Source organism: Lolium rigidum, chromosome 6 (assembly GCF_022539505.1).
Source record: "Lolium rigidum isolate FL_2022 chromosome 6, APGP_CSIRO_Lrig_0.1, whole genome shotgun sequence".
Classification (NCBI taxonomy): Eukaryota; Viridiplantae; Streptophyta; class Magnoliopsida; order Poales; family Poaceae; genus Lolium; species Lolium rigidum.
In genome coordinates, this window is record NC_061513.1 from 216,534,331 (window position 1) to 216,558,849 (window position 24,519).

The following is a 24,519-nucleotide window of genomic DNA, read 5'->3' on the forward strand; positions in this document are numbered from 1 at the left end:
CCTCAATACAATAATCTCATGAGCTGCTTTACATGATTGAGATTCATATGAGTTTGTATCACAATTTATCTATGTGCTACTCTAGTGATGTGTTATTAAAGTATTCTATTCCTCCTGCATTGGTGTAAAGGTGACTAGTGTGTGCACCATGTGGTTCTTGTCGTAGGCTATGATCATGATCTCTTGTAGATTGTGAAGTTAACTATTACTATGATGGTATTGATGTGATCTACTTGGTTTAGTCTCGTTGATCTATCTTACACTAAAGGTTACTAAAACATGAGCATTATTGTGGAGCTTGTTAACTCCGGCATTGAGGGTTCGTGTAATCCTACGCAATGTGTTCATCATCCAACAAAAGTGTAGAGTATGCATTTATCTATTCTGTTATGTGATCAATGTTGAGAGTGTCCACTAGTGAAAGTGTAATCCCTAGGCCTTGTTCCTAAATACTGCTGAGTTACTACTGCTTGTTTACTGTTTTACTGTGTTACTACTGCTGCAATACTACCACCATCAACTACACGCCAGCAAGCTATTTTCTGGCACCGTTGCTACTACTTATTCATACCACATGTATTTCACTATCTCTTCGCCGAACTAGTGCACCTATTAGGTGTGTTGGGGACACAAGAGACTTCTTGCTTTGTGGTTGCAGGGTTGCATGAGAGGGATATCTTTGACCTCTTCCTCCCTGAGTTCGATAAACCTTGGGTGATCCACTTAAGGGAAAACTTGCTGCTGTTCTACAAACCTCTGCTCTTGGAGGCCCAACACTGTCTACAGGAAAGGAGGGGGAACGTAGACAGCAAGCTATTTTCTGGCGCCGTTGCCGGGGAACAAAAAGCTACAATACGGGGATTTCCTCCCTCGTCAACCACGCGCCAGTTGTAGGCAGTCAAGCTATTTTCTGGCGCCGTTGCCGGGGAGGAAAGGTAAAAAGGCACTCATACTCCGGTTCCAGGTAACAGTACTTTTCTGGCGCCATTGTGTTTGTGCTCGAAGCTATTTCCTTTAGATCCTGCAATTGCATCTTTTTGTTTCTTGTTTACACTAGTTAGGCATAATGGAAAACAACAAAAAATTTAGTGAGCTTTTTAATCTTTTTCCTGATTTAGAATTGTTTGGTGCAAACATTAAAAAACCAATGGAACCTCATTTGCATGCTAGTAGCGATGTTATTAGTATGAATGCAATTACTGCTAATCATATGGAGAAGTCTAAGCTTGGGGAAGCTAGTTTTTGTGATCTTTTTAGCTTCCCATCTTCAGGTGAGAAAATTTGCTTTGATAATACTTTATCTCCCATATGCGATAACTCTAATGATGCTTGTGATATTTTAAATGCACCTACTAAAAGTATCCCATATAAAATACCTATGAAAATTATTGAACGTGTTATGGATAACCGCTATGAAGGGGATGGAACCTGTGCATCCTGGAGATCATTTACTGTTTTTGCATGAATTATGCGGGTTATTCAAGTGTGCAGGTATCTCTATGGATGAAGTGAAGAAGAAATTATTCTCTATGTCGTTGTCTGGTAAAGCGGCGCATTGGCATAAACTGCTGAAGGATGAGCATTCTCTTGATTGGAAGGATATTGTGCATCTATTTCATTCTAAATTCTATCCTCCAAGTGAAATTCACAAAGATCGAAACCGAATATATAATTTCTGGCCTCATGATGGAGAGAGTATTGCCCAAGCATGGGAGAGATTGAAGTCTTTAATGCTCAAATGCCCCAATCATGAGCTTCCGGGTAATATCATTATTGATAATTTCTATGCGAGACTTTCTCTTCAAGATAAGACTTTGCTTGGATGCTACTTGTTCCGGATCATTCACGCGCAACAAAGAAGAGTTTAAAAGGGACCTTCTTGATCGGATTAAGGAGAACGCCGAAGATTGGGAGAACGACAAAGGTATAGAGTCGGGTATAAATTATGATTATGAATGCATTAAAACTTTTATGGATACCGGATAAATTTCGAAATATGAGTGCTACTTATGGTCTTGACTCTCAAGTTGCTGCAAATCTTTATAAAGCCTTTGCTTCTCATTTTGAATTGCCTAAAAGAATTTTGATAAGTATCATGAACCTTTTAAAGAGGCCTGCATGAAGAATGAAATTGTTGTTAATTATTGCAATGAGCATGCTCAAACTCCTAAGAATGTTATTTCCTATAAGCATGTTAATTTTTGTGGAATACATAGACCTTGTGGAATTAATCAAATCAAAGATGAATATTGTATCCATCATGCTAATGAAAAAACTAGAAAGTGGTTTAGGGCTCTAGATGATCTTGGTAAAAAAGTTTGTGCCCTCTATCCTTTTATTTGTGAAGTTTGCCATGAAGTGGGTCATTTTAATTTTCAATGCTCCTCCAATGATAATTTGAACCCAATGAGTGCTGCAAATTTGTATTGTGATGATGAAATTACTCCTAATCAGCATGATGAACTTACTTTATTTTTGGGGTGTGGAGAATTGTCGAGAAAAATCTCTTTGTTACATATGAATGATCTTGATATTGATGATGTCCTGCATGGGTGTTTTTCTTATTGCATTGATAATAGTCATAAAAATACTTACATACAAAATATATTAGAAGATGACACCTTACCAAAATATGATAGGACCGCTGTGTGTTTTCAACTAATTAATGAAAAGGAGGGATCCTCCCAAGTTTCTTCCATTGTTTCTGAAAGTAAATCAGGTTATGCGGACAAGCCACCCAAGCCTCTTCCTCCTAAAGGAGGGAACGAGGAAAAGGAGGAAGAGAAGAAGAAGAAGAAGGGAACGAAGAAGAAGAAGAAGAATAAGGGGAATAAAAAGAAAGAGGTAACAACATATCCCCGCGTATATGAGATAACGATAGGTAACCGTAAGTATGTTGCTCCTGATGATTATTGTGATAATGAATCTGAGTATGATGATCTTCCTATAACCTTTACCCATATTAATGATCATGATTTGGAAGAGCACACTAACTTTGATGTTGGAAATCTCTTTGGTACTGATTATGAAAGTAATGATGATAGCATTATTCATGTCCCCTCAAACGATGATATTGAAAGCTCTAAGCTTGGGGATGTTGTGCTCAAAGATCCTATACTTGAGACCTCTACTTTTAGTGAAAATGATGATATCACATATTCTGGTCTAGATAATCGCTATAGAGATGGATATGACACATGTTACAATTATCCTTATGAAACTTGCCATAGTCATGATTGGGTTACCAAAAACAATTCCCTTAATATGCAACTTGTTTACCATGTTCAAATTCTTGATAATAATCCTGCTCCAATTATTATTAATGAGAATAACTCTTCTTATGCCAAATTTAATGATACTTCTATGCATATGAACCATGATAAGAATGTTGTAAGTGATGGGTATATTGTGGATTTCATCAATGATGCTACTGAAAGTTATTATGAGAGAGGGAAATATGGTTATATGCATTTCAATAATATTAAGTTTCCCCTCTTTATGTTGAGAATCTTGAAGTTACTTTTGTTTTATCCTCTTATGCTTGTCACTTTGTTCTTCATGAATTCATTTGTGTACAAGGCTCCTCTTCATAGGAAGCATGTTAGACTTAAATGTGTTTTGGATTTGCTTCTTGATGCTCTCTTTTTGCTCCGGATACTATTTCTTGCGAGCGCAACATTAAAACTGCTCGAGCCCATCTTAATGGCTATAAAGAAAGAACTTCTTGGGAGATAACCCATGTGTTATTTTGCTACAGTACTTTATTTTATATTTGTGTCTTGGAAGTTGTTTACTACTGTAGCAACCTCTCCTTATCTTAGTTTTATGTTTTGTTGTGCCAAGTAAAGTCTCTATGGTAAAGTTGATGCTAGATTTGGATTGCTGCGCAGAAACAGCATTTCCATGCTGTCACGAATCTGGGTCTAATTCTCTGTAGGTAACTCAGAAAATTATGCCAATTTACTTGGGTGATCCTCAGATATGTACGCAACTTTCATTAGTTTTGAGTTTTTCCATTTGAGCAAGTCTGGTGCCATTTTAAAATTCGTCTTTACGGACTGTTCTGTTTTTGACAGATTCTGCCTTTTATTTCACATTGCTTCTTTCGCTGTGTTGGGTGGATTTCTTTGTTCCATTACCTTCCAGTAGCTTTGAGCAATGTCCAGAAGTGTTAAGAATGATTGTGTCACCTCTGAACATGTGAGTTTTTGATTATGCACTAACCCTCTAATGAGTTTGCTTAAAGTTTGGTGTGGAGGAAGTTTTCAAGGGTCAAGAGAGGAGGATGATATACTATGATCAAGAAGAGTGAAAACTCTAAGCTTGGGGATGCCCCGGTGGTTCACCCCTGCATATTTCAAGAAGACTCAAGCGTCTAAGCTTGGGGATGCCCAAGGCATCCCCTTCTTCATCGACAAATTATCAGGTTCCTTCTCTTGAAACTATATTTTTATTCGGCCACATCTTATGTACTTTACTTGGAGCGTCTATGTGCTTTTGTTTTTGTTTTTGTTTTTGTTTGAATAAATGCTTGTGTGGGAGAGAGACACGCTCCGCTGGTTCATATGAACACATGTGTTCTTAGCTTTATCTTTTAGTGTTCATGGCGAAGGTTAAAACTGCTTCGTTCATTTTTATATGGTTGGAATTGGAAAATGCTACATGTAGTAATTGGTATGATGTCTTGAATAACTTGATACTTGGCAATTGTTGTGCTCATGTTTAAGCTCTTGCATCATATACTTTGTACCCATTAATGAAGAAATACATAGAGCTTGTTAAAATTTGGTTTGCATGAGTGGTTTCTCTAAAGTCTAGATATTTTCTAGTGAGGTGTTTGAACAACAAGGAAGACGATGTATAGTTTTATGATGCTTGTAATATGTCTTTTATGTGAGTTTTGCTGTACCGTTCATCCTTGTGTTTGTTTCAAATAACCTTGCTAGCCTAAACCTTGTATCGAGAGGGAATACTTCTCATGCATCCAAAATACTTGAGCCAACCACTATGCCATTTGTGTCCACCATACCTACCTACTACATGGTATTTATCCGCCATTCCAAAGTAAATTGCTTGAGTGCTACTTTTAAAATTCCATCATTCGCCTTACAATGTATAGCTCATGGGACAAATAGCTTAAAAACTATTGTGGTATTGAATATGTAATTATGCACTTTATCTCTTATTAAGTTGCTTGTTGTGCGATAACCATGTTCTGGGGACGCCATCAACTATTCCTTGTTGAATATCATGTGAGTTGCTATGCATGTCCGTCTTGTCTGAAGTAAGAGAGATCTACCACCTTTATGGTTGGAGCATGCATATTGTTAGAGAAGAACTTTGGGCCGCTAACTAAAGCCATGATTCATGGTGGAAGTTTCAGTTTTGGACACATATCCTCAATCTCATATGAGAATAATAATTGTTGCCACATGCTTATGCATTAAAGAGGAGTCCATTATCTGTTGTCCATGTTGTCCCGGTATGGATGTCTAAGTTGAGAATAATCAAAAGCGAGAAATCCAAAATGCGAGCTTTCTCCTTAGACCTTTGTACAGGCGGCATGGAGGTACCCCATTGTGACACTTGGTCAAAACATGTGCATTGCAAAGATCCGGTAGTCCAAGTTAATTAGGACAAGGTGCGGGCACTATTAGTATACTATGCATGAGACTTGCAACTTGTAAGATATAATTTACATAACTCATATGCTTTATTACTACCGTTGACAAAATTGTTTCATGTTTTCAAAATAAAAGCTCTAGCACAAATATAGCAATCGATGCTTTCCTCTTTGAAGGACCATTCTTTTACCTTTTTATGTTGAGTCAGTTCACCTATCTCTCTCCACCTCAAGAAGCAAACACTTGTGTTAACTGTGCATTGATTCTTACATACTTGCTTATTGCACTTGTTATATTGCTTTGCATTGACAACTATCCATGAGATATACATGTTACAAGTTGAAAGCAACTGCTTAAACTTTATCTTCCATAGTGTTGCTTCAATGTCTCTGCTAAGAATTTATTGCTTTATGAGTAACTGTCGTTGTCTAATCGACGGTACCCCGGAGGAGGGATCCTCACGAGGGGGAGAAGAAGTAGGGGCCATAGGGCGGAGTGCACACGGGACGGTGGTACGCGAGTTACCCAGCTTCGGAACACCTGCACGATGACGGGGCCCTCTGCTGCTTGTACGGAATTATGTGGGCGCTTTCGCGTTGTTACAATGAGTTGTGGTTGTGCCTCTAGGGCTCCCGGGATCCGGCTTATAAAGGCGCACGGATCTAGGGTTTACATGGAGAGTCCTAGCCGGATTACAGATTGCCTAACTACGGTACAATATCTTGCCGTGCACGTCACGGATCCGCCTTCCATATACGTCGTACTGGATCCGGGTTCCTCATGGGCCTCCACGGATCCGGGTTACTCCTATGTCGGTACGGATCCGGCCTGCGATCCTGGGCTGGACTTCTTCCTTCATGATCAACGACAAGCTGGGCCGCCCGATGGGCCACATGCCTCATCACCGTCTGTGGGCCACCCGGGCTTGCCGGATCTAGGCACTGTCGATGGTACACCTATGAAGTATACCCACAACAGTAGCCCCCAGAGTTCTCCGAGTTTCGCCTGCAGTTTCCGCCATGCTTGTTCCTTAGATTTCCGGCATCTTCGGCAACGCGGAGAAACTTGAAGAGCTCCAACTTTGCATTTTCTTCCTTTTCCAACTTACAGCCGGAAAATGCTCTCATCCTGCGGGACTTCATCCATCGACATTTCAAAGAATATTTCCGGGTTACTCCCTGCTCGCGAACGAGAGCCAACTTATCTTCACGCAATTACCCGGAATCTTAAAAGACTCAAACGGTTCCGCCAATTCCGGCGCCATTTTTGCGCGATTCGCGCGGTAACTTATCTCTAGCCATTTTTCTTGCTAGGGTTTGGGACACGTGTCACACATCCAACGGCGCGACGCTTGCGTTCCGACCACGGGATGCGGAACACGAATCTTATCCCCTCAGCCTATAAATACCAGCCGTCGACCCCTTTACCCCTCATTCACCCCCTTCTCACCTCTCTTCCGAGCGCCGCCCGTTGAGCCTTTCCTCCGCCGCGCCGGAACCCGCCGGAAAGTCGCCGGAACATCGCCGGAGCGAGCCCTCCGCCGCGGTGTTCTTCGTGTTCTTAACTCCGGCGAACCACCGCGCGAGAAAACTTCCCGCCGGCGACTCCGACCACCGCACGCGCCATTACGGTACGTCCTCGAGCTCAAACTTCGCGTTGTAGTTGGTAGGGATGAACTTGGGGAAGACGAAGTGGGATCCGACTAAGGAAAGTTTCCGCCAACCTTTTTCTTCAGATGTCTTCAACGACTCCGCCTCCAAGCTCGGAACCGATAATGGCGACGCCAATCTCCTCCGCCCCTCCTCCCTTTGTTCCCGTCAGGCTGGATCCTTCAAAGGATTCCGGCAAGGAGACTGAGGAACCTCCGCTCACCGGAGAAAACCTCCGGGCGGAGCCGGTCGGAGCAGCAAACGAGAAGAGGCTGCCAAAAAATCAAAAGCTCGGAAGCGCGACTCCGAAGCTAAGGGGAAGTGGTGGCCTGCACCACCACGAGATGGAATTGAAGAATCTCGAGTCGGAGGGCTTCTGCAACCCGGAAGGCTGGAGGTCGGTTCCGGATGAACCAGCTCCGGCTCCAAGGGACGACGAGATGGTGTCGACGAAGGCACTGGTGGAGCGTGGATTTTCATTCCCGCCTTCGGATTTCTTCCGGGAGATTCTGAAGACGTATGGACTCCAACCCCACAACATATCTCCGAATAGCGTGCTCGCCATCAGCAACCACGTCGCTCTCTGCGAAGGCCACCTCCGGGTAACTCCAGAGCTTCCCCTCTTCCAGTACTATTTCTCTGTCAAGAAGGAGAAGATCCGCCAAACTTCCGAGTTGGCGACTTGCGGATCTGTCACCTTCATCATCCGCCCGGGCCGCGTCTACCCCCCCACCGACCGCCATGAATCCGCGAGATACTGGTCCGGGGGTTTCTTCTATCTGAAGGACGTCTCCGACCCCGCGAGCAACAAGAAACTACCACCTTTCAAGAACTGTCCCGCCACCGAGCTTCCGTCATGGACGCATTGCCCCCACTTCTCCGACTCGCCACAGCTGACCCGCGCTGTCAGGCGGATCTGCAAGCTCACGGAGGAGGGGCTGACGGGGAAAGACCTAACCCTCTCCTGGTTCACGAAGCGGATCCAGCCGCTGCAACATAGAGACCGCCTGATGTTTGAATACACAGGGCGCGACGATCCGATGCGCGCCACCAAGGATAATCTCTCCGCCGACGCCATCGACAAGAGGATCCGGGTCCTCATCAAAATCCCACGTGAACTCCATGTTCACGTATGCAACAAAGACATCCACACGGAGGGATCCGGAATTGCGGTACGTCGTCTTGATTTTGGCTTATCGTTTTTCTTCAAAACTTTTGGCTAAGTGTAACTTTGAACTAGCTCGAGGCGCTTGAGGAAAATCAACTCGGAACTCTCCTCCGAGCCCCATCCACCGGCCACGCGGATCCGGAAGCCACGTCAGAGGCGGAAGCTCCTGAAGCTCCACGTCCCGCGAAGAGGAAGAAACCAGCCCCTTCCAGCCCTTACGCGAAACGCCCCCGCGAAACACTCAGCATCGCGGCTACTCGGAAAGCTGAGGCGGAAAAGAAGCGCCTCGCGGCTGATTAATACCAGCAACAAGGGGCAGCACTGCCATCCGGCACTTTTTCAAGCCTTCGGGTAAGCGTCTTCTTTCCGAGACCCAAGTTCCGGTTTAACACTTGCTCTTATATTTGTATGCTTTTCCCGAAGTCCGGAAGCCAGCCTCCCAAGGCCCCAAGGGTCATCAAGAAGAAGGCCAAACCATCTCCGGCTTCATTCCCTATCACTCCTGAGGTGGAAGTTCCGCCTAAGGCTTCATCTGCCAGCAAGCCGGATCCGAAAGACATCATTGACCTTGATGACCTTCCGGAAGACCCTGCCCACCATGGCGACTCCGCCCAGAGGACCTCCTCACCCATTCCTCCACCAGATCAACCAAGTTCCGCTTTCGCGGGACCTACTGATGAGGAGCAAGAGCAAAAGGCCAAGCTCCTCCAAGTTACCAATGCGACCCGCGTCAGCCTCGAGCCAACTCCGTCCCTCCAAAAACTTACCCTCGCGGAGCGTCACGCGGAAGTTTCCGCCATGCTTGAACAAGGTATGGGGGAAACCGGAGGAGGAGGTGGGTTATCTCGCGGAGCTGGAGGACAGCTGAAGGAATTTTCGCCAAGCACAAGGAAGTGCGGCGGGTAATACTAGCCCCCAAGCATTGGGTGATATAGTTCCGTGTAACATGTATAAGCCGATGCTTTCTCAAAATGTCTTGTTAGGCGGAAATTTGAAATTTTTATCCAAGTCTTTGAACTCTTCGCCGGCCCCCGGATTTTAATATCCGACTAACTCTCTGCTGCTTCTCGGTCCACGCGGAAGCGCACGAAGATTTGCGCATTCACGTGCTTGGAGCAAATCAAGGAGATCGAGGGACTGCGCGAACATGCGGAAAATAGCCGAAAGGCTATCCAGCAGCTTGAGACCCGACTTCAAGGTACGAGATCCGGATCTTCACTTTTTGGTGCTGACAGTTGTTCAGGGTGCATAATATGTTCCTCTGCTTTCAGAAGAAACTGCCAAGCATTCCTCGCTTGATGAACTATCCGCCAAGGTCAAGGTGCTTGAGGCGGAGAACGAGTCCCTCAGAAACTTCATGAAAGAATCCTCGAGCAAAGAGACTAAGGCGAAGAAGGAGCTCTCCGAGAAGCATGCCCGTGAGCAGGCGGAGCTGATCGACAAGGCTGGAGAAAAGCCAAGGCCGCGTGATCTCCACAATTGCCAAGAACAAAGCCCCTGGAAGCGGAGGCGGAAGCCATTGACAAGCTTATCTTCCGTAAGCATTTTTCCGCGTCGTTGCTCCGACCATCTTGCATGTTTTCTCTGACGGAACTGAACCTCTTTCTTCCACAGCAAGCCTTGGCTTTGAGTGGACAAAAGATTCAAACCTGACGAGGACGGAAGCATACGAGGAAGCGCGGAACTCAATTGATGCGGCTGTTTGGAGCCTGTCGCGGAATCGCCACGGCTACGTCGCTAAAGAAGGCCAAAACCTCGGTCATCGATACGATGACCAATCTTATGCGACAAGTGCCGGAGTTCATCAGGACTGGCAGAAATCTTCAGCGCGCGGAGCCGCCTCCTTGGTCCTGGCCACCTGCAAGGCTTTCTTCCCCTCACTCAACCTGGCGCAAGTTGCACGCGGAGCCCCCGAGAGTTCCGACATGAGCGCCCTCCTCGCGGAAGCTGAAGGCTATGAAGAGTTGTTTGTCAGGCGAGTGGATCACTCGTTACGGTACAACAAGCACAACCTGCCCGAAGGTTTTTCCGATGCGAGAGGAGGAAGCAAGCGAGCCGAGTTTTATGGGGAAGGATCCGGGTCCAGCGGCGAGCATTCGGAGGAAACTGCTGGAAACGACTACGAAGCCGGATGCGGTGACGGCGACGACGGCTCCGGCTACCGGCAATGCGAAGAGGAGGACTCCGAGTAGAGTTCCTGTTTGAAACAATGAAACAAGTTGCATCATTTTGGCCCCAGCGAGGGTTTGTAATAAGACTTTAAATTCTTAAGTAGCTAGGAACGAAACGATTATGCATGGGGCGGAAACACTTATCCTGCTATCCGTTAAATATTATGTGCATGTTTCGTTTTATGTCGGAAAAGCAAGTGCTGACTTCGTTATTTTCCGGCTTGCCCGCTTGACCTTCCACGAGCCGGAAAACCTTAGCCGGAAACGCTCGCCAGCGGCGACGAAGCCCAATGGCAATCCGTCAATAACCGCGGAAACAAGCCCCCAGGCGTCGGTGCCGGAAATCGCTACTAGGAATCCACGAGTTCGCAACAGACAACAACTTAATCAGAAAACTTAAGCTTACGTCCTGAAGGACGATTTTAGAAAAATCACAACTTTTATACACGCCTAGGCGGAAAACATCCAGCTCTGCGGTTTTAGTCGGAAAAAACATACACGATCTAAAATGAACAAGTAAAGGAGGTAAAAGACTCAAAGAGTGAACCATAAGCTTTATTTCATTGATCATGTATAACTATTACAGAGTTTGTAACTCGGAAAAATATGCTAAGTGTAGAAAGGACGTAGGCTGTGCGATATTCCAAGGGCGATCTGTTTCATCGTAGATGTCATCCGGATCCTCACGCTTGCGTTTCCGGCGCCGGTTAGCGGGTCTATCCCTCGGCTCGCGGAAATCGACAAGGTAGTACGATCCGTTATGAAGCACTTTGCTAACGACAAAGGGTCCTTCCCATGGAGATTGCAGCTTATGGTCTTTCACCTGTCGAAGGCGGAGGACCGGGTCTCCGGCCATGAAGGAGCGTTTCCGAACTCGGCGGCTGTGATAGCGTCGGAGCTTCGCTGGTAGATGGCGGAGCGCTGATCGGCTAGATTCCGAGCTTCTTCGATCAGGTCCACGGATAGCTGTACGGCCTCGTCGGTTGTTTCTTCGTTATAGGCGGAAACTCGCGGTGAATCATGGATGATGTCGGAGGGAATCACGGCTTCGGATCCGTATACCGGGAAGAAAGGGGTAAACCACTGTTGACCTGTTAGGGGTAGTTCGCAAACTCCACAAGACGGCGTCTAGTTCGTCGGCCCAAGCTCCGGCTGCTCGTCGCGGCGGTTCTTCAAGGCGTGGCTTGATTCACGATAATATTAGACCGTTAGCTCTTTCGACTTGACCATTGGATTGTGGGTGAGCCACGGATGCAAGGTCCAATCGAATCCCCATTGTCTCACAATAATCCTTCAATTCTCCACTGAGCGAAGTTTGTGCCATTATACGTGATTATCTTGTGTGGGATGCCGAATCTCATCACGAGGCTGCATGACAAATTTTAGTGCCGTAGCACCGTCGGCTTTTCTCAACGGCTTGGCCTCGATCCACTTGCTGAACTTGTCAACGGCGACCGGGAGGTATTCACAACCACCGGGAGATGATCGTTTTAACTTACCAACCATATCGAGCCCCCAGACCGCAAATGGCCGGGTGATAGGTATGGTCTTCAGCTCTTGGGCTGGAGCGTTTGGTTGAGTAGCGTAGTGCTGACAACCTCGGCGAGGTCTTGACTATCTTGTCGGCATCTTCTTTAGGCTGTGAGCCAATAAAAGCCTAGCCGAAAAGCTTTTGCAACGAGTGACCTGGGAGCGGCATGGTGCCCGCGAGTCCCCTGCGTGGATCTCTCCGAGGATTTCAATGCCATCTTGATTGGAGACGCATTTGAGAAATACCCCTGTTGCGCTTCGTTTGTAGAGCTGTCCATCGACAATTGTGTAGGATCGTGCTCGTCGATGATGCGGCGCGCGAGGACCTCGTCCTCCGGCAACTTCGATCGATGAGGTAGTCCGGGAAAGGCTGTGTCCAAGCCGGAATGGTAGCCAATACCTCTTTAGCCGGAGACACTTGCCACTTACGGGTTTTCGGGTTAGCGCCCTTCACGAGGGTATCCGGAGATGCTCTAGGTAAATTCCGGGCGGAATTGGCTTTACTGCCGGATCCGAGCTTGGATAGCATGTACTGCCGCTGTATTGTCGTCTCTTCGACGTACTTGACTTCGTATCCGAGGAAGCTCTTGGCGATCTCGTCAACTTCGTCTCTGTAGGCCGCCATGACGGAATTTACGGCGTTCCGGGTTCCGGCTACTTGCTTGTGCCACCGAGTCGGAATCTCCGCAACAAATGATGTGCTTGATCCCTATTTCCTTAGCGATGCGCGATCCGTGTAGTAGAGCCTCGTATTCCGCCATGTTATTTGTAGCTTCGAAGTGGATCGCGAGAACATACTGCGGTTCTTCTCCGGTAGGGGACTTCGGGGTGACTCCGGCTCCACGAGCCTTGATGCTGCTTGGATCCGTCGAAGTGCATGACCCATGTTTACGGTTCCGGCTCCGGACTTGCATCCGGAGCTTCGTCCAATCGCAACGAAATCTGCCAAGACTTGGGATTTGACCGCAGTCCTTGGCTTGTAAGCGATGTCGAAGGCGGATAATTCGATGCCCCATTTAGCTGTCCGTCTGTTGCGTCGGCGTTGTTGAGAATTGTTGACGGCGGAGCTTTGCTCATAGCTATTCTTGGGTGCTCTTGGAAGTAGTGTCTCGGCTTCAGGCTGCCTAGGAAAACTCCATAAGCTAGCTTATGAAAGTGAGGGTATCTTTGCTTTGACTCCGTCAGCACCTCGTTTATGTAGTAGACAGGTCTTTGGACGTCATATTCATGACCTTCTTCCTTTCGCTCCACCACGATGACGAGGCTGATGACTTTGTTGGTAGCTGCCAGATAAAGGAGCATTGGCTCGACTCTGCTGGGGCTGCCGGGATAGGTGGGGAGGTAAGTATTTCCTTCAACCCTCGAAGAGCTGCGTCGGCTGCGTCGTCCCGGACAAATTTGTCTGTTTTCTTCAACAACTTGTACGGAGGTAGCGCCTTCTCGCCAAGACGGCTAACAAACCTGCTGATTGCTGCGACACAACCGGTTAGTCGTTGCACATCTTTGAGACAAGTTGGCCGTTTGATACACGGGATTGCCTTGATCTTTTCCGGGTTAACCTCAATGCCTCTGTGAGAGACTATGAAGCCAAGGAGTTTTCCGGCTGGCACGCCAAAGACGCACTTCAGCGGATTCAACATCATCTTGTACCGACGGAGATTCTCAAAGGTTTATGTGAGGTCGCTGATCAAGTCGGATCCTTTCCGGGTCATGACCGCGATGTCGTCGACGTAGGCGTGCACGTTCCGGCCAATTTGGTCCTTCAGGCATCGCTGCATCGTACGTTGGTAGGTGGCACCTGCGTTTTCAAACCAAAAGGCATAGTAACATAGCGGTAAGTGCCAAACGGGGTAATGAATGAAGTCGCCTTTTGGTCGGATTCCTTCATCCGGATCCGATGGTACCGGAATACGCATCAAGAAAACACGAAGTTCCGCCCCCGCCGTCGAATCAATGACTTGGTCAATGCGCGGCAGGGGAACGGATCCTTCGGGCAATGTTTGTTCAAGCCGGAGTAATCGATGCACATTCTTAGTATTTCGGTGTTCTTTTTGGGTACAAGGACGGGATTCGCGACCCAATCGGTGTGGATAACTTCTATTACAAAACCTGCTTCTAGTAACTTTGCTAGTTCCATTCCTATGGCGCGGCGCTTCTTATCTCCAAAGCGTCGCATAGCTTGCTTCACCGGTTTAGCCCCGGATTTATGTTGAGGTAGTGCTCGGCGAGTTCCCTAGGTACTCCGGACATGTCGAGAAGGTTGCCATGCGAAGATATCCATGTTAGCGCGGAGGAACTCGACGAGCGCGCTTTCCTATTTGGGGTCCATGTTGGCTCCGGTCGAGACTTGCTTGGAATGGTCGCCTTCCTTGAAGTTGACTTTCTTGGTCTCTATCGCGGCCACTGAAGGAGTTTTTGTGTTCGGAGATCTGCTTCTTGGTGGTCTGCATCTCGGTCGGATCCACCGCGGCCACTGTAGCCTTTCGGCTCTTCTCCGGATATGACGGACTCTGCGAAGGCGGCTTCGCCCAACTCGCACTCGTGAGCCTTTTTGTAGTCTCCGGTTATGGTGATCATACCATTGGGACCCGGCATCTTGAGCTTGTTGTAGATATAGCACGCTCTTGCGTGGAACTTGTGGTAGGTGGGCCTGCCGAAGATGACGTGGTAGGAGCTCTTGAAGGGCACAACTTCAAACGTGATCTTTTCTTCGCGGAAATTATGAACATCGCCGAAAGCCACGGGAAGTGTGATGCTGCTGAGGGAGTTCGCCTTCTTACCGGAACCACGCCGTGAAACTCGGTGGTGCTTGTGTTTGAGCTGTTCCTTGGTGAGGTTCATCCGCTCCGAGTCTCCGGGTACATGATGTTCAAGCTGGCTCCGCCATCCATGAGGCACTTGGAGAAGTCATACCCGTCTATGCGGGGACTCACAACCAAGGCGTAGTATTCTTTTGGCACAATGGCGGGATGATCCTCCCTGTCAAATGTGCACGGAACTTCCGACCACGACATGCTTGCGGCACGGCCGGAGCTGTGGCGTTCAGGATCCGGGTAGCTGATTTTGTAGCGCGGACTGTGGGGGTTCCGAGGAAGGTGTGGTAAGCCCCCACGCTCTTTTTCTCGAAGGGGTTGGATTTACCTGCGGATCCGGCTTTGGGATCCGGCGAGTTATCATCCTCGTCCATCGCCTCGGAGCTGTCCTCCTCCTTGTCCTTGTTCTTGCCCTTGCCTCCTTTGCCGCGTGGGCGGTGCTTCCGGGCTCGCTTGTATCCTGCCTCCGGGTCGTTCTTTAGGTCGTTGACCCACTTGCGGTTGCGGTTGGTGTGAGTGGACTTCCCCGTAGCCGGATCCAAGTGGGCCAGGCAGGGCATGTCTCTGTACTCCTCGTAGGTTTGCGGGGCGCGGGATCCGCCGGCGGTGACCTCGGTGCCATGCTGGCTGACCCCTGCCGGCTCCGCCTCCACGGCCGCGTCCTCTTCCGCCTCCACGAGCCTCCGCGTTGGAATGCCATGGCGACCATGTCGGATCCGCCACTCTTCGGTCATCGGGGTTTTTGCGTTTGTGGCCGCTGTTGTTACCGTTATCACGGTTCTTCTTTTGTTGGTGCGGGGGATTGCTGTAGCTGCGATATCACCGCCTGCGTCGTCATCGGCGGCGGTGTGATCACTGGCAATGGAGATCATCTCATCCAAAGTCAGTTTGTTGGCGTTAGCCAAACATGTAAGCTTATGCCTCAGCAGTCCTCCTCTCTGCAGTCCACCAATGAAGGCGTACATGGCAGTGGTGTGATCGACGTTTTCGCACTCGTTCCTGCATGCCAACCATCGTGTGAGGAAGTTTCTTGAGGTTTCTCCCTTCTTCTGGATACAAGCTTGTAAGTCGCTTGCTGTGGCAGGTCTTTTGTAGGTGCCTCTGAAGTGTTTCTCAAAAGCGGTCTTCAGGTCGAACCGGCAAGAGATGGAGTTTTTCTCGAGGTCAGCGAGCCGGATCCGGGCTGGTCCTACAAGGTACAAGCTGGAGCATGCGGCGGGCGATATTAGGGGTTCCTCCGGCGAAGGTTCTTGCATTGTAGTAATCCTCAATCCGGGTATCCGGCCTTTCGGTGCCATCATAATGCTTCGGGTTTCCGGGTAGCTTGAGGGAGCTCCTTGGCTTTGGTTCCTCTCGAATCATCCTGCCAAAGCACTTCGGTCCGATGTAGTCGGTTCTGTATTCGTTGAGGCGTTCACGCGCGTCGCGCGAGCCGTGTCGGGGGGGCTGTGAGCGAGAGCGAGATCTCCGGCCACCGCCTCCGCCTCCACCTCCGCCGCCACCGCTAGGTGGTGGTGAGGAGACCTGCGAGGGGCCGATCCGACCTCCTGCTTCCGCTGCAGATTCTCCCCGGCCCTCCCGGTGCTGGCTCCGGCTCCTGTGGCTGCCTTCGCCATGACGGCTGGCTGCCCTGGTCGTTCCGGCTCCGGCGGGGCTCCGGGTCGCGCTCCTCATTCCGGCTCCTCCTAGGCTCGGGCTCACGATCATTGTTCTGATTCCGGCGAGGCTCCGGCGTGCGCTCCTGTTCCGGTTTCCGGAAGGCATCACGATGTCGCGGATAATAATTCCACCATGCCCTTGAGGCCTGGTGTTTCCGGCTGGACTACGGCGACGAGGGGACGCGGGTAACCATTAGGCGGAGGAGAGGCGTTGCGGTACTTGTCTCGTCCGAGTACATTGCATCCTTTCCCTTTCTCGGATCGACGGTGGCGTCTTTGATGGTACGGGGATCGGATTTGGGTGTTCCACTGGCTTTCCTTACTGCGTTCGAGGATCCGGTTCGCGACTCGTCATCTCGATGGCGATTGTTGTGGGCGTCCTTCGCGCAGTGGAGACGCAATGCTCCGGGTTGGATTCCAACTTGCGCGAAGTATCTGCCTTGCTCTGCTGTTTAACCGCTGAAGCGACGAGCGTGCGCAAGTAGTTGATGTCAACCTCCTCGTCACTTTTCTTCAGAATTTCTGCAGCTCTTGCCAAGTTGTCCTTTGGGGTAGCGAGCGGCTGCTGTTCGGCAGGGTTGCGAAGTTGATCCTGCGGGGAGGGATTGCTTCTCCGACGATTCTATCGGCCTCCGCTTGTGCGTAGGTCATTTTCACCTCCCACTCCGCTCTCATACTCTTGACTTGCTCGAGCGTTGCGGTGACTTCGCGATCCTGTCTTTCAAAGCGATCCATGATCGGTGCGGCTTCTTCCCTCTCATCCAATATAGCAGCTGCGGTGTTGGCAAACTTTTGGCTGTGGCCGGCATCTCCTTTACTGGTGGCCTCTAAAGCCTCCGGATCTGCGGCATCGCCGGGAGTTATTGGCTTGTTGAGGACGTCGACTTTGCGACCAAATCCATGCGTGCTTGTGCAACTATCTCTTCAGGCGACAGGAGGCTCTCCGAGGAAGGATCCCTACGGGGCCGTTCCCGCGACATCGGAGATCCATGGTGAGATGGCTGGGGGTCGGATTGAGTGTCTGCCGCTTCTGATCCGTCTTCTCCGAGCGCCGCTACGAGTTGCAAGTACACGCTTTGGCTGGACGGAGTCGACTTCAGGCTGTTCACCGTATCCGAGTTCCGTCACCTTGCGATCAAACTCTGCAGTGTCCATGGACTGGGTGTCTCCGGAGATTGGGCTTAGATTTCCCAAAATCGATTCTTCAGCCGGAGTCTCGCTTTCTCCGACGGCCTCCTGCTGATCCGGAGCAGCGTTGTTTTCCGGGGCCTCGACACTGCACGGGACCAGCTCCGGCTCCATGAGGGGCGGTTCCGGCGGTATGGGCCAAGAAGTGTACGAAGTGACACCTTTGCTTCTCTAACACACGGGAGACCCGGGCGGATCTGCATTGGTCTTCCACCGTTACTTCTGCTCGGGGGCGGATTGGGTGGGTTTTGATTTTTCCGGATCTAAGGCGGAATCTTCGCTAGGAAGTTCCGGCGTCTCGGATCGGATCTTCGCGGCTGCGTCCTGCTCGGCGGCGGTCGCGTCGGCGCTACTTACCGGTGGGTTTCCGTCGGAATCGACGGTTTCCCCGATGAAGATGTGTATGCCGCCAAGCGGGACGATGGAGAGCTTGACGGGGTCGGTTTTAGCCGGAATCCAACACTCATCCGGAGGGACGATCGGCAGATTTCCGGCGTAAAGGACACGCCCCACGGCGATGGTGTCGTCGTAGCTTCCCATGGCGGAACCCTCCCGGTTCCGGCCTCCGGACGCCGCGAGGCCCCACGGTGGGCGCCAGCGTCGTTGCCCTGATCGACGGTACCTCGGAGGAGGGATCCTCACGAGGGGAGAAGAAGTAGGGGCCATAGGGCGGAGTGCACACGGGACGGTGGTACGCGAGTTACCCAGCTTCGGAACACACGCACGATGACGGGGCCCTACTGCTGCTTGTGCGGAATTATGCGGGCGCTTTCGCGTTGTTACAATGAGTTGTGGTTGTGCCTCTAGGGCTCCCGGGATCCGGCTTATAAAGGCGCACGGATCTAGGGTTTACATGGAGAGTCCTAGCCGGATTACGGATTGCCTAACTACGGTACAATATCTTGCCGTGCACGTCACGGATCCGCCTTCCATATACGTCGTCTTGGATCCGGGTTCCTCATGGGCCTCCACGGATCCGGGTTACTCCTATGTCGGTACGGATCCGGCCTGCCGATCTGGGCTGGACTTCTTCCTTCATGATCAACGACAAGCCGGGCCGCCCGATGGGCCACATGCCTCATCACCGTCTGTGGGCCACCCGGGCTTGCCGGATCTAGGCACTGTCGATGGTACACCTATGAAGTATACCCACAACAGTAACTCTTATGCAAGACTTATTGATGCTTGTCTTGAAAGTACTATTCATGAAGAGTCTTTGCTATATGATTCAATTGTTTACTCATTGCATTTACATTGTTTCGAATCGCTGTATTCATCTCATAAGCTTTACAATGGTATGATTAAGATTATGTTGGTAGCATGTCACCTCAGAAATTATCTTTTATCGTTTACCTACTCGAGGACGAGTAGGAACTAAGCTTGGGGATGCTGATACGTCTCCAACGTATCTATAATTTCCGATGTTCCATGCTTGTTTTATGACAATACCAACATGTTTTGTTCACACTTTATATCATTTTTATGCGTTTTCCGGAACTAACCTATTGACGAGATGCCGAAAGGCCAGTTGCTGTTTTCTGCTGTTTTTGGTTTCAGAAATCCTAGTAAGAAAATATTTTCGGAATCGGACGAAATCAATTCCGGGGATCTTATAATTTCGCGAAGCTTCCAGAGCACCGGAGAAGGGCCAGAGAGGTGCCAGGGGGGGCCCACACCACACCCCGGCGCGGCCAGGGGGGGGCGCGTGTGGTGACCCGGCATACCACTGCATGGTGTAGTATGCAAGTCTGATATAACACCAATGAAACACCGTTCCACTAGTATTATATCGCTCAGAGTGGTACAACAGAAACATATGCGGGCCAAGGCATGTCTATAGAATTACAACACGTGACTCTTTACAAAAGATCATCACAACCTCCTACTTTACAATGAGGTAAAACTGCAAATAACTCCGGAAAGAACGACTCGTAGACCAGTCTTATCACGAACTCTATTTGTAGAGTATTTAACTAGCTACGAGAGGCTATGAATAGATTCTAGCTAAATAGGAGCTAAGTTTAGGAAGCTAGTTCCTTTCTATTGCTAATCTAGGTTTCTCCTTGTTGGATGTGGTATCCGCCTCCTCCGACGGGTTCCTGTCCCTTGAAGTAGTTGTTGACTCCTCGGTCTTCGTGTTGCACTCTGTAGATCCTCCTTCGATGCCTCCATATCTAGCAGGGGATTTAAGAGTGGGATGAGTACGAGCGTACTCAACAAGTTCATTATAGGAAAGAGGTGTTTAATGCACTAGCTACGGCATTAGACCGAGAAAGTCTAATACCAATGCAGGTTTTCATAACCATTTCTTCAAAAGGTTGCTTTTATTCGGAAGAACTATGTCCGTCGGCCTTCACCGGTTTACTAGAACTTCATGGAGCTCCTTTCCGGCCGCGTTCGTAGTTCCATATCCCGGAACAGGGAGTGACAGGTCACGGTTCTTTACACTCTGCAGAGGTGTGTTGCTTTACCCATAAGAGATCTTAACCTTGTTGCCAACCGGGAATGACCCGTCCACACTTCCTATGGTGTGAGGCCCGGTATAAGGTCTAGCCAATCATGTTCCTCCGCTACCTCGAACACCCACCCTTTGTTGCATACCCCGACCCTGGGTCCTCGTCGGTCCCATTATTCCCGTAATTTCAGGGTGGACCCCGACCACGACAACGAGTTTGGGACTCGTTAACCAAACTCCTTCGCCGGTAGCTGCAACCCATCATAGACCACATTACCGTGGGGAATTAGAAGGGGATCCCCACCCTCAAGTTGTTCCGCAAGCAGCAACCGCTACGGTAAGCAACAGCTATACCGTGGGGAATTAGAAGGGGCTCCCCACCCTCAAGTTACTCCGCAAGATACAACTGCTACGGTAAGCGCATCCGTTGATGAACGAGAGGTGGAAACACTTTTGACTACTCCGTCCCACTCCGGATCTTATGGTTAACACGGGTATTACGGCACAAGAATCACTTGGCGACATTTGTTGTTTAATCCTAGATGGATAATAACCCTTGCAATGGAACCTCCACCATATCAACACAATCCATGGTTCCATTGCCCACCACATAGTCATATTCATAGTTATGAAAGTAGTGGTTTTGGTTTTTATGCAATAGTGATAACCATAGTACTTTGCAAGTAATTTGATAAAGATATTCAAATGACATGAGCAAGTGATGAACTTGCCTTTCTTGACTGCAAGGTTATGCAGGCAAGGTCTTCGATACGTAGTAACTCCAAATTCTGAAATAGCATCATCGTCCGGTAAGGACGATGTTTAAAAGATTGGCAAGGATGCAATAATGCATAAGTATGAGATGCAATCGCTCTAAGCGTGACCTAACCCCGATGATTTAGGATCAGTGAGTTGTAATGATTGGTTCAGGGTGTGTTGCACTTTTAGAGTGATTCACAACAAAGTTCTTATTAAGGATTGGTTGATTGGTATCATAAACAGGTGTTGTAATATATCATAATAATAACACTAGTAGCACACAACAATAACATTTGGTATATTCCTAACATGTAATGAATAGTGGTTGGTTTTAGCACTACATGGCATGGTTAATGATTAATTATCATATACTTCAAAAGAGTAACTTTTGAAGAACATGTTCTTTAATAAAGAACAAGTATGATAATTAAGTTGGTGGGGTTCTATGGTTGACTATGGTTTCATCTAGTTTCTAGAGTAAGTATTAAATGGATCCTAACAGGGTTGGATTTATTAATAACTAGGGCTTGTATGGTTTTAGTGAAGCCTAAGTATCTTAAGCAATTAATGGTTGCTATCATGGTGATATATCTTAGTGGTAATAGATAGCTACTGTTTATAGGTCCTATTAAGCAGGGTTGATGATGATTCTTTATTTTCTTCAAAAGAATAACTTTTGAAGAACATACTTCTTAAATAATAAGAAGTATATCAATTAAGGTTGAGGTTATTCTCTATTTTCTTCAAAAGAATAACTTTTGAAGAACATACTTCTTAAATAATAAGAAGTATATCAATTAGGGTTGTGGTTGTCTAGTTTTTGTTATTGGATCCATTAGGTAAGGAATGGTGGTTTCCTAAATAGGATGTTTAATAATTATCTCACACTAATAGGGTTTAGTGGAATAGTGTAATGTAAAGTAGTAGGTATAGTGGCTATTAATGTTCATCACAATGGTGTGATGCTAAATAGGGATAAATAGGAATGATGGTTTTGGAATAGGAACTAGGATTTGCATTTGGTTAACCTTATTTGATCAGTTAGTTGTATTTGGATGAGAACAGGGAATAGCAATTAACTGGTGATAGGGTTTCTACATTTTATGTGGTCATGGCAATGATTTAGTTGTTACTGTGGTTCTATAATTTGAAAGTAGGTACCATGATCACATGTTCTAATCTAGGGTGTTAGGTTTAGGACAAGTTAGGGTTCACATGTATTAATGGAACTAGGGTTCCTAATTAATTTAGGGTTTTAGGAGTCACATGAAATGATAGGGTTATAAAATCATTCCATGTGGAATTTAGGGTTTGTGATTAACCATTTAATTCTATGATTAATAACTTCATTTTAAAGTTGAAGTTATTAGTAACTTGGGGATAAAGATAATATTGAATTTGGCATTTTATTCTTTTTAAACAATTAATAATTAAGGTAATTATTAATTAGAGTTTAAATTTCCACTAATAAAGATTTAACAAAATAACAAATAAAGAAAAAATAACTTTAATGTTTTCTTTCTTTTTCTTACTGGTTTTTATTTATTTTAGAAGGTTTTCCAATTTATTGAATTTTTAATTCAATTTATTATTAAAGAAAAGGCTTATTTAATAAGTATTAAATAATTGAATTTTTTATTAAAAATATAATTTTCATTTTATATTTTTATTGAATAGATTTTTCTTTTACAAGAATTTTGATATCTTATTTGTATTTTTCTGAGTTTTTATGGATTTTCTACAAATTTACAAAGTTTCAGTAATTAAATAAGATTTGAGATTAAACGACGAATTACTAAATGCACCCGGGCTATACTACTCTCGCCACCGATGGGTGGGCCTTGGCCACGTCAACTGCCACGTTGGCACGACGTGGCACATCTCACAGAGACCAACGGCAGTAGCGAGGCTCGCCGGCGCTGGGCTACTCCCGCGGGCGCGTGGATGGTCTAGCTGGGTGCGTGGCCTCCTACTGGACCTAAAGGTGGCGGCGCCGCTCCGGTTTGGTCACCGGAGCGTGCCCGGCGACGAGGTGCGCGGCGGCGGATACGGTCACACGGCGCGGCGACGCTACAATGCGAACTAGGATGCCATAGAGGGCTCTCGAGAAGCGGAAGATCACCTGGATGCTTCCCGGACTGTTGCTGGGGTCGATTGAGGACGGAGGCGATGCGGTGGTCGCCATTTCTCCCCTAGTACCGTGAAAGGGAATGGCTAAATTCCCCCTCCACCGAGCTCCCCTTGACGTGTGGCTGTACCAGATGAACAAGGCCATAGAGGCGCTCCTCCTGAGCTCAACGGCGGGCTCCGCGGTGGTCGGGAACGGTCGATTGCTTAGGTTGCCGGCGGGCTAGGGTTTCGGAGTTTTGGTCAATGGGGACGAAGAGAGGGAAATTTGTGGGCTGTGGTGCGCTTTATACCTCCTCTTGCGTGCGCTGGCAGTCAGCAACGGCGGCGGGAACGCGGGACGTGGCGACGTCGGCTCGGTGGCGAGCTCCTGTGCGCCCAGAGGAGAAGACGAAGACGACGCTCTTCGTCTCGTCCATATCCACGTGAAACGGTACGTGGGTCTGATTTTTAATGGTGGGCTGGGCCGTGTCGTTGGGCTTAAGCTGGGCTGCCGAGGTGGGCTGTGGCGGCCAGGTAAGGTCCAGGTAAGTCCTTTCTTCTTTTCTCTCTTTTTCTTTTCTAGTTTTATTTTCACGTTTTCAATTTTCTATTTTGAATTCTGTTTTAATTCAAATCTGTTTTTGGCAGGATTTTGAATGTGTGGTTCCTTTTGAAGTTTATGGAGATACTAACATAGCTTAGCACAAGATCTTATGAATATTTAACATGTGCAATGACACCCTTGTTTATTAAATGTTATTAGGGTTTGGTAATGGGCATCTATATAGTCAAAACTCCCCATATTAATTTAAAGTGGGACAAACTATTTGTCATTAAAATAATTAAATTTTTTTTTTGCTTTGCATGAAACAATTTACGAGGCATGGCTTATTATTTTGTTTCTTGTTTGAGAATATGATCTCCTGGCATTATTTCATGTGCTCTTGGTTGTTGGAGAATTGTGTAGGCTATTTTCAAGTATTAATTTCATCTTCTAAACCTTTTCTTCTAAATTGGTTAAGATGGATCTTATTCCTTTTATTAGACTTCTATTTAGTTGGAAACAGTAATTAGTAGCACCTATATAGCATGGCTTGAAAGTTAGTTTAAGTTGATATCTTGATTCATTTCAGGGTTGGCTAAATAATCCCCTTACTATTATTGTAGCTTAGGCATAATTTTAAGTTTATACTGGTGATCCCCATGTGATGCACATGCTAGGGTTGAGATATAATCATAGGTTGTGGATATGATAGGACACTAAATTATATTTGCTAGGGTTTAATTCTAGGTTATAGATATGGGGTGTCTCCATATTGCATGAGCTAGGGTTTAATCCCCCCTAACCATGGTAATATGGTTACTTGCTTCATATCTTATGTGCTTCTCTAATTG